Source organism: Lissotriton vulgaris, chromosome 7, assembly GCF_964263255.1.
Source record: "Lissotriton vulgaris chromosome 7, aLisVul1.2, whole genome shotgun sequence".
Taxonomy (NCBI): Eukaryota; Metazoa; Chordata; class Amphibia; order Caudata; family Salamandridae; genus Lissotriton; species Lissotriton vulgaris.
The window spans coordinates 896,998,456-897,008,511 of record NC_141695.1 but is presented as its reverse complement, the minus strand read 5'-3'; positions in this window follow the sequence as shown (position 1 = coordinate 897,008,511).

Genomic DNA, 10,056 nt, shown 5'->3' with positions numbered 1-10,056 from the left:
GGCGCCCAGGATTTGGAATGTCTTATCCCCAGAAACCAGACTTAACTCTTCTACTGCATCTTTCAAAAAGGAAGATAAATCGATTCTCATGGCAAAATTCACTTGAGCATAATCTAAAGAAATTTCTAGACCTAACGTACCTGCGCTACTAATCCTTACCATGACAAAGGTCCATCTAGATATCCTAGACATTATATCTACCCTTTACCAGTCTCAACTGGTTTGTCTCTGTGTTGTACCTTACGGCTTTACTTTTATATGATGTTATGTATACGTGTTTAACTTGCATTTAATTGATGTATAAAGAACCTTACTTAATGTAAAGCGCTCTGATATCAGCAAGGGTCTTGTTCGCACTCTATAAAACTTTCAAAATAAAATAAAATAAATAAATGAGGGAAAAGGAAGGAAGAAATATACAAAATGGAGTAGAAAAATCAAATGCAAAGCAGTGACGATAAGGGCAAAATATAAAGAAGAAAAATAAATTATTTTGGATAAAACAATAATATGTTATTTTTAAATTACACATAACTATTAATACTGTATTTGTGCTGAGTTCAATTTTTTTTAAGGATCCATGGCTTTCCAGTAAAACCGAAGATTGTCCTCAGATCGTACTCTATGATTTTTTATACAATCAAATGCTGTAAAGGAGCCTGTGGATACCGATCCGCGGATTTGCTGCTTTCCTAAAAGAATATTGTAGTACAAGAGCTTCTAAATTAAATTATACCATAAGGGTGAACATATTTCAAACATTATAAATGATTATTTTCCCCTGCACAAATGAGCTGTTTTAACATTGCAGCAAATTCGCAGATCTGTGGCGCGATCTGCAGATTTGCGCTTTGTGAAAAAGAAAAGCTTCATTCCTATTGGTTAATGTTCAACCACACCCAACATTTTCATAAGATCCCACCCAATATAGTCACTTTTAGACTGTCTCTTGTTGGAGGAAGGTGCAACCGTTTTACCTAAAGAGAAAATATGTCAGAAGGCAATTCTCCAGCTGCTACTCTACATCTAGAGCAGGAAGGTGATCCAGAGGAAGGTGTGTCATCAAGAAAGGAGAGTGATGTTTGGATCTGGTTTACAGTACCATCAGGAGAGAAAAGGTGTTTTGCTCGCTATGTACAATGTAAACTAAGTGGAAAATAGCTTTCAGGAGGTAATCTCAAGGAATATAGTTATGGCACATCATCGATGTGGAAGCATGTGAAGACCAACCATGAACGTGCTTATTTAGCAATGATGAAAGAGAAGGCAACTACTTCAATTCATTCTGGCCCATCAACATCTGGCCTTGGACAATCATGCAGGATCATTACTATTTCAGCCAACTGCAGTGAGCTAAAACCCATGGTTATTCACTGTGACAACTGCCAAGAGCTGGTTGTAAAGAAAACTGATGACATCATACCCAGGTTATTGAAGGTGAAGTTTCAACATTGTTAATTTTCAAAAACAGTACTATTATTCAGTATGCAGCTGTTTTGCATACAATTTCTTTGTTTACCGTTTTTTGCATTCAATATAGTTCTTTTTGTTCACATAAAAAAGAAGAAAAAACTTGTTATAAAAAGGGGTAATAGAAATAGACATCCACCTCATATAAGACAAATGGCAATGGCTATGCATTCTGGCTGGTCAGATGAGGCGTTGAAAAACAGGGACAGCTGGCAGGTCAACAACCTTATATGAGAGCAACTTGAATCTGTCCCATATTTTTTTCAAAATTTTGACTATGATGGGTTGTGACCTATACCTCTTCTTTCACACAAGTGTGTGACTACAGGAGAGGTTAATTACCAGTGCGACTACATGGTATAACACCCGAATATTATAGGGTAATGCGACAATACGAACTGTGCATGATTTTCCTGTTATGTATTCATATGCTTTACTATTATGTGTGAACTCCCAGTCCTGGCATTTGCCACGCTTAAAATGATTGGCTATCCTCATAGGGATGTCAGTGAAATGGGTGATGTAGGTTCTCTATCTGTCTAACCACATTGGCTTGTATATTTATATTGTGTCTGAATGCAATAATAAGAAATTACATTGTCAGGTCCCTTAAAATAATTCAGTTTCCATGAATTATGGTCTTAAAGTTATTGCTGGCAGGACTGCATGTGGTAACACATACTGCCCTATCACTTTCAGTTTCCCTAACTTTAGGTTTTATCAGTTTTTTCACAAGCACAATGCTTTTCTCTTTTTTTGCTCATTTTACTAGTTACTTTGGGCCTGATTTATAGTTTAACCAATGACGGGTACCCTGTCCTCCTTTTTTCAAAGTACATAGAATATAATGATCTTTTAATAAGGTGGACAGTAAGAGAATCCAGTCCTCCAAACTCCAAATTAGGCCCTGAGAGCATATTCTGTCAAACAGTTTCTGTATCAGTTCATCTGAATCGTGAAAAAAAAACTTCTCTATTTCTACAATTAAGTTGGATCAGCAAATACTGGCTATACAGCAATACGGTATATTGTCCTTTAGTGCATGCAGATGATAACTTTTTTGTATAATAGTAGATCATTTCTTTCTGTTGTTTTTTGTATAAAGTGATATACATTTTTTGTATCTCTGTGTTGTATAGACAAATCAAGATAATTAACTTCAACTGTGATATGATGTAAAGTAAATCTATGATCATTGCTCTGGGTTTTTACCCATTGGATGAATGCACTGAGTTCAGATGGGGAACTATGCCATATCATAAAAACACTGTCCGTCGCTACTTTGTAATGTGTGTTTGTTCTGAGTGTAGTTCAGTTTTGTTGACAATTCTGTTTTCAAAGTCCTTAATATACAAGTTTGCTTTGTCCCTGACAAAACAGACTTCCATAGCTAAATCTTCTTCTATATGTAGTGATTTGATTTGAAGAAATAACAGTTAAGTGTCATGGCAATCTTGGCTAATGAAAATATAAAGTGGTTACTCTCTTGAGCTCAATTCTGGTGTTCAAAATGTTATGCGGTACATTTAAGGCCGCCTCTTGAGAAACATTGGTGCTTCTGTGTAGTTCCTACATATCAATATAGGATATGCGCATTCAGAGAACATAAACTAAGGGATTGGTATCCAGACTGATTCTAGACACCCCCAAATGATATGTTAGTCTGTTAGTGCTGCTAGCTCACTGTGCCACTACGAGCCCCTCTTAGTAAGGAGTGAATAGCTTCTGGCAACTATCGAACATGACAACCCTGATCGCTCAGGGATCATGGAAACAGTACAGTACTTTTGGCTCAGTCACTTGTGCTCACTGTGTCTCAGAGAGATACACAGAATAAATGGTTAGGACGTTTTCAATAAGCATTTATTGAGCCAGTGTCATTCTAGTGTAAAATACGTGTGCTGCAACAACCATGAGACAGAAACAAATATATACTGTCTTTCGCACCAAAAGAGTAAAGAAAAGGTTGAATTCTACCATTGTGCTAAAACAATGAATATATGTAGGCATATAGATACATGACAGTAATAATGCGTAATAATGCGTACACCTATGATGGAAACCCTAACTAAATGTACCTAAGTGTACCTAGCATGTATTTAGGTATATAGCCAAGACTCCCCATAGAATAAAGTCAGCCCCATTACCTGATGTGAGAAAACGAAGGACCCTGTCTTGGTCTTAAGATGGACGCCACGCAAAGGATGTCAGACCATTGCGTGCTGGAGTGTATGTGTGCAGGGACCTCAGCATCTCGGGTCAGCATGGAAGTCTTTCTCCTCTGCTTTGCCCAGCGAAGATGTAGTGTTTATATACCCCAAAGGTACACTCAGGGGTTCTACCTAGCAGTGTACAATGAGCATGTCGGTCAAGCATGAGGATAGAGGTGACCCTTATATACCCTTATATAGAGTTATTATTATGCAGAAGATGGTAATCCTGCTGTAATACTGAGAATCTTCATGCATAATATATGAGGCTAGTTTTCTGAGAAAACCACACTACAGTCATGTAGCACCTAACCAGGTAAAAGGTCAGCGCAAAACCAGTTATGTGGAGCAATGGTAGGACAGATGTAGGTAAATGGTTGTGTAACTCCCTAGGTATATATTGGGGTACATTGGGGTTCATAACAGTGCACAAAGACTATATCAAAAAAGTCACTTGAATGTCAAGCTCTATATTGAATGATATATCTTCAGTAGTGTTAATGAAATTCATGCTGTCTGTAAGATAAGAAGGAACATCGGCAGACTGAGAAATGCAGGATGTCAGGAAGGATTAAAGCTATAAAACACTTCGAGTGTATAGAAGAATGCAGTAAAGCGAATAGCCAGAAAGTATGTCACCATGGAAAATAATTTATAAAGGAAAACTTGTAAAAAGACTTTAGCAAGAATACAGGCTTAACTTAAAATAGGTGAAAAAAACTAAAACCACACTTCCTAAATACATACAAATTACATGTATGTTTTAGAATGCCCTGCATATTAGATGACTGCTGGTGGAGTACACCCTTCAGCATGAGATCTCACATAGGTATGAGGAACCAGGCGCCACCGCCAGGAATAATAGGTAGAGCAGTTTGCTAAGATATTTGCATTACACTGCAATAGTCAAAATTCAGTTGTGTGTTGATTTGAGGAGCAGAACCAGAGCATGGATTTAACTAAATCATCATTTTTTTCACATTTCTCACCAAGGCATAATGTGAATCCACACCTTTTGGTGGATAACACAAATTATCGCCCTAGCTATTGTCAGTTACAAGAGAATACGTTAATGGAACAGCTTTTCTAATACAAATGATTATAATTATTCTAAATGACAAACATGAACTATGTTGAGCGATTAGTGTCTGCTTCCTGTGTTCAATTTGATGTCTGTCTGATCTCACATTATCTGCACTATAGCACATCCATGTTTGATTAGATGGGGACATAGAGTTCTAAGATTGCTTAGACGTACATATCTTTACTTTCAAGTGGACTACTCATTTGCTTCATAGCATAGAAATATACTTGATATCATTATATGCACTTCAATGTTGGTAAAGAGGTTACCAGTGTATTTGACTCTGCTCAGATATGCTCAAACAACCGTCACAGTTGAAGTAGTCATCTAGTAGCTGCAGTCATGTTATTTGTGCATATACCTTTTGGTGTTAGTTAACTTACTATGGCTATGCCATCAGTGGTGCGCCATTGGCATATCAGCAACACATGATGTCCCATTATCTTTGCAGCACTTAGGTGCAGTCATGACAGTCCGGTCTTGGAATACATGCTCTGACCCAGGGATCAGTTACACCTGCATTGAGTAATCTGACGTGCACCTTGCTGAACACTGTATTATCTGTTCTGCTGCTGTTCTTATTATCTTTATTTTTATTCCCAATCTCATTCTTATTCTTATTTTTATTCTTATTATTATTATTGCTGCTGTTGCTGCTAATAATAACAAACAATAACAACAATAATAACATTAATAATGCCAATAGCAACAACAACTCAACAACAATGATGATGATGATGATGATGATTGTTGGTGTTATTATTGTTGATGTTATTGTTATTTTTATTATTTGTTCATTTATAAAGCTAATTGATAGGGCAGAAATGGCTGCTGGAAGCTAGGCGCAAACAGAGGAGAAGAGTATTGTTTTCAGTGATTTTCTGAACAGCTGACTCGGGCGGGTATTCGAAGCCTTCGCTTTTAGTACACATTAGCACCAGACGACCCCAGTGCCGCCGAGGAGAACAATGACAAATTCCCTAATGAATAAGGAGCCTTTGTAGTAGAAAACCTTGCTGACATAAACAAGATGTCTTAAAGAGAGCTGCCTGGCCACAGGAAGCTAGCGGAGAGACGACAGAGGGCCAGAGTATCTTTTAAGGCCCAGCAATTGTCCAGCTCTGCCACTTAACTCAGCAGCCACACACGTTAAAAAGTAAACATGCATTGGCAAAGTCAGGAAGTCTTGCTTATAGCAGGAAATGCCTGGATGCAGAAATTCAGCCACTTATCCACCCATCTATGCACTTCATCACTATCATGCATGCACTCTGTCACTCGTCGTTGCGCACATTTATCGATATATCCAACCATTGACTCATTCTTATATTTACCAACTCACCCATCACAATGCCACACTCGCAAGCTCAAAAAACAACGAAGAGTCACTTTCAGTTATCATCCAGGTCTGTCGGCGTTGGTGTGAGAGTGATGTTAGAAGTGTCAGGTTCCTACTGTGTGAGGTGTGTGAGTGCCGCCAGAAGTGAGTGACTGCTAGTCTGTCAGTGGTGTGAGAGTGCTGATGGTATTGTGAGTGTTTAGCTTTCTCGCCTTAAGGTCTTAGCCAGTTCCCTTCATGTTTTTATTGAAGACATTGCTATGTACTTATTTAATGATGAGCAAGTCTAATTCTGGAAGCTACTGTGCCGCAGTCGTTCCTATCCAGTGTACCGTTCCTCGCAGTGCGAGCCTTGGTGGTCTGCTTGCCCTGGTAAGGCCACCTATCACTGGGGAGGGACTCAATGACCCAGGTTGTTCCTGTATTTACTTTTAAGATCCTTTGCCCGGTGATGACTAATAGGCTCCCCCCCCCCCATCAACTCCCTGCACATTTCACTTCCCACCACATGACATTTTCTGCTGTCACCAAGAGCAGCTTCACCAGTATACAGGGACTAAGCACCCTCCCAGAGACCCACTGATAAAGGCAGACTTTTGCCTTATACTCCAGAACTCTGCCTCTTGTTTCACATGAACAGCTCCACAGCAGGGTCTAGTGGCTGCTGTACGTGGCTGATACTGAATCTGGTGCACCAACTCCAAAGCCACTCCAGCTCCCCGGCATGTGTGTATGCACAGTGCACATATGCAGCAAAGTGACCCTTCCGGGGAAGAGTACTTGTGCAGTAAAGTGAGTTTGGAGAGAGCAAGTGGCTCCGGCATGGTCACTGCAATGCAGGTAAAAGTATATAGTGGTGTAAATATCAAAGAGGACTATACTCACGCACTAGGAATCCATCCTTGCACAGCACAAACCACACCAGCACTATCATCCTCTACACAGATGGATGGCAGTGGCTCTCACGGAAACCAAGCAGTGATGAAACGAAACTTAAGGCGATCACCACAGTAGGAGAGATCGAGAGCATAGCACATCAGCTGCATGTTTGCTTGCCATTGTGCCCATAGGTGTATCTCCCATGGCACCAGTATCAATTGCTGTATTTCCAGCTGAAGTTATAATCCAAAAGAAGACTTCAAACGAAAGTTTATGTTGTTCAAAATAAATTATATTTCAAATTGTATCTTTAGTTCATAACGTGTAGCAACAATCCTGTTTGTTCCAATGCATTTCGGTGAATACAATCACCTTCATCAGGGAACGTCTACAAACGAACGAAAAAATGTACAATGTAACAATTCGCAATCAAGACATCTTAAATCACACGTTTGCTTATGTTTTAACTGACTGGTAATTGATTACAAAAACATGTTAAGACGGCTTTTTTTGCTAACTAGATGCTCGTGCTTTACACTCCTGTGACCCCTCTGTGTGTCATCGTGGTTAGATTTTAGTTTAAAGTGCTCGGCTCTCTTAGAGTTATCGTCTACTGCCTGGCATAGTCAGTTCTCAGAGGGTGGAGTCCCTTTACTAAGTATTGCGTGCCGCTTACGCTCAGTATATCTACGTTTTGCCGAAGCTCACCTTAGTTGCTTTAAAAATAATCCCACTCCTGCGTGTGGGTTCCTTCTGCGGTTTGCGTTCTCACAGACTGAGAGAACTCCAACTGACGCCGCGTATCTGGCGCATGCGTAGTGTCTAACTCTGACATTTTTTATAAAGAAAACCTTTTTTTTAACAAACCAAAACTTTAGCATTGAAACCTCGGTCTCCAAACATTATCTACAGGTAGAGGTTAATCAAGACACCACATGTTATATTTACATGCATCACATGTGATCGTTCTAATGAGTCTGCAACATAATTAAATACAGGTACATTATTACAAATAGCACAAAAATTCAGTGCGATCATTTAAACCATGCGGCTTAAGGCTGTTCAAATAATAAATCCAGTGATTTTCTCGCTTTAACAAGTTTTTTTTGTTCAAGGCTCCTTCTTTCCTCGGTACTATTTCTAATACACACGCTCTCAATTGATTCAAGTTGTGGCGTTTTTCTGTGAAATTAGTGGCTACCGTGGATTTCGTGGAGTGGGTTCTGATATTGCTTTTATGTTCAGTCAATCTCACTTTCAGTTTCCTTTCCGTGTGTCCCACGTACACACTCCCACATGGACATTTCAAAAGATAAACCACATTAGTGGTGTCGCACGTAGCGTTGACTCTTAGGGGTATTTTGTATCCTTTCATGGGGTGACTGATATTTGTCCCCTTGATGATGTTGTGACAGTTTGCACAGTTTAAACATGGGACGGTTCCTCTGTATATCTGATGTGGTGTTGTTTGCTTGGGTTTCCTCAATAGATCACCTAAGTTTTTGCCTCTTGAGTGTGCAAATAAGGGTTCTTGATCAAATATCCCATTAAAGTCAGTTTCCATTTTGACTATTTGCCAATTTTTGTATATGATTCTTTTGAACTGGGAGCTTACATTTGAGAATTTGCTGACACACGTTATTCGTTGAGGTTTAGTAGTGGTTTTGTAGGTTAATAACTCTTGCCTGGTTTTTGTTTGTGCTCTTGCCTGAGATTTCTGAATCATTTCCTCTGGATAGCCTCTGGTGGTGAATCTATTTGCCATGGTTTGTAGTTGTTCTTGGCATACGTGATCCTCAGATACCACTCTCCTAACCCTGAGAAATTGAGTGTATGGGAGGTGGTTCTTCAATGATGGAGGATGGTGACTGGTGTATTGTAATAAATTGTTCTTATCCGTGGGTTTACGGTACAAGTTCGTGGTGATGGTGCCATTTTTTAATGTGATTTCCACATCAAGGTATTGAATGATGGTATCATTGATATTCCACGTGAATTTAATTCTCTCATTTCTATCATCCAAAATTCTCAATTGTTGTTCCAATGATTCTTGTGTACCTTTCCATATGATGAACATATCATCGATGAATCTCATGTAGGCTAACAGATGTGTAGCCCACTCCTGGTTATTGTAGATGTGTTCCTCTTCGAAAGATCCCATAAAAAGATTTGCGTACGCCGGTGCGGCGCAATTTCCCATGGCAGTTCCATTGAGTTGAATGTACCAGCGTTTCTCATAGGTAAAGTAGCTATTCATGAGGGTGAATTCCATCAGTTGCGACACCACTAATGTGGTTTATCTTTTGAAATGTCCATGTGGGAGTGTGTACGTGGGACACACGGAAAGGAAACTGAAAGTGAGATTGACTGAACATAAAAGCAATATCAGAACCCACTCCACGAAATCCACGGTAGCCACTCATTTCACAGAAAAACGCCACAACTTGAATCAATTGAGAGCGTGTGTATTAGAAATAGTACCGAGGAAAGAAGGAGCCTTGAACAAAAAAAACTTGTTAAAGCGAGAAAATCACTGGATTTATTATTTGAACAGCCTTAAGCTGCATGGTTTAAATGATCGCACTGAATTTTTGTGCTATTTGTAATAATGTACCTGTATTTAATTATGTTGCAGACTCATTAGAACGATCACATGTGATGCATGTAAATATAACATGTGGTGTCTTGATTAACCTCTACCTGTAGATAATGTTTGGAGACCGAGGTTTCAATGCTAAAGTTTTGCTTTGTTAAAAAAAAGGTTTTCTTTATAAAAAATGTCAGAGTTAGACACTGCGCATGCGCCAAATACGCGGCGTCAGTTGGAGTTCTCTCAGTCTGTGAGAACGCAAACCGCAGAAGGAACCCACACGCAGGAGTGGGATTATTTTTAAAGCAACTAAGGTGAGCTTCGGCAAAACGTAGATATACTGAGCGTAAGCGGCACGCGATACTTAGTAAAGGGCCTCCACCCTCTGAGAACTGACTATGCCAGGCAGTAGACGATAACTCTAAGAGAGCCGAGCACTTTAAACTAAAATCTAACCACGATGACACACAGAGGGGTAACAGGA